The sequence below is a fragment of the Mandrillus leucophaeus genome, unplaced genomic scaffold, assembly GCF_000951045.1.
Source record: "Mandrillus leucophaeus isolate KB7577 unplaced genomic scaffold, Mleu.le_1.0 Scaffold61, whole genome shotgun sequence".
Taxonomy (NCBI): Eukaryota; Metazoa; Chordata; class Mammalia; order Primates; family Cercopithecidae; genus Mandrillus; species Mandrillus leucophaeus.
This window is the reverse complement of record NW_012106586.1, coordinates 1,490,618-1,492,235: the sequence shown is the minus strand read 5'-3', so window position 1 is coordinate 1,492,235 and position 1,618 is coordinate 1,490,618.

Below are 1,618 nucleotides of genomic sequence, written 5' to 3'. Positions count from 1 at the left end.
GTTGGCGAATAAGATGCTTTTTATTGTATTTAAAGGATACAACATGATGTTCTGATATACTTATGCCAGTGAGATAGTTATGATTATCAAGCAAATTCACATATCCGTCCCCTCCTACAGTTATCCTCTGTATGTGTGTGTGTGTGTGTGTGTGTGTGTCCGTGTGATGGGAGCATCAAAAATCTACTCTATGAGCACATTTCCTGGATCTAATACAATGTTGCCACTACAGGGCTCACGCTGGGCCTCGGACCTCTAGACTATCTCACCCCACATATCTGCGGCTTTGGGTCCTTTGCTCTGCCTCTCTCCATTCCCCCAAGTCCCCCATAATGAGATGCTTTTTCAGAAAATTACCATTTTCCATTTAATAGGCGATTGAAAAACAAAAACTTCAGTCTGAGTTTTTTGATTTTTGTTTTTCAATCTTAGAATGAAAACAGGTTCCCCCCATGTGAATCATCCCCACTTTTATCATACAAAGTTGTAACACATATAAGGCCAGGCGCAGTGGCTCACGCCTGTAATCCCAGCACTTTGGGAGGCCGAGGCAGGCGGATCACAAGGGCAAGAGATGGAGACCATCCTGGCCAACATTGTGAAACCCCGTCTCTACTAAAAATACAAAAATTAGCCAGGTGTGGTGGCGGACACCTGTAGTCCCAGCTACTGAGGAGGCTGAGGCAGGAGAATCACTAGAACCCAGGAGGTGGAGGTTGCAGTGAGCCGAGATCGTGCCACTGCACTCCAGCCTGGCGACAGAGTGAAACTCCATCTCAAAAGAAATAAATAAATAAAAGAAAGTTATAACACATAAACATATACACAACACATACATGTATGTAAACTGTGTATAACATAAAAGACGTTATTCACACAAATACGCTCGTTAACTCAGAAGGAATGTGAGACTCTTTGATAAGTGGGAGGCTGCCTTCGTGGTCACTGGTTCCCACGCTCTCCAGAGCTGGGAGGACAAACACAGACACACTAACATTTATTTATTCCTGAACTATTGATTGGAGGCTTGTGATATGTGTGCAGCATCATACCAGACCCATCCCCTGAAAGAGCTTTCAGCCTGTCTGGGGAGATAAGGCATTACCCTTAGATGAGAATATGAGGAGTCCGAAGCCAGCCCGAAGGCCAGTGCTGGCTCAACAGGTCAGACCTGCTGTCCAGAGCAGTGAGGAAGGGATGAGCTCTAGGCAAGGAAAGGGGAGCAATTCTGGAAGGGGCTCAAGTTCAAGTGGATTCTGAAGGCTGGGCAAGCTGAGGAGGAGGGTGGTGTGTGATGTGGGAGAAAACGAGGCGGGAGGAGACTGGCTCCTGCAGAGTCCAGGGTGGGTGTAGGAAGGAACATGGCGGCCCAGCAGACAGTCCCATCAGAGCACAGCAGGAGTCTGGCTGTCCAGCCAGGTGGGCTTTGCAGACTCTTGGCTTTATCCTTGTGCTTTGAGGCCCTTGAGAATGACAGCAGCATGATAGAAACAACTTTTTTTTTTTTTTGAGACGGAGTCTCGCTGTGTCACCCAGACTGGACTGCAGTGGCCGGATCTCAGCTCACTGCAAGCTCCTCCTCCCAGGTTCCCGCCATTCTCCTGCCTCAGCCTCCCGA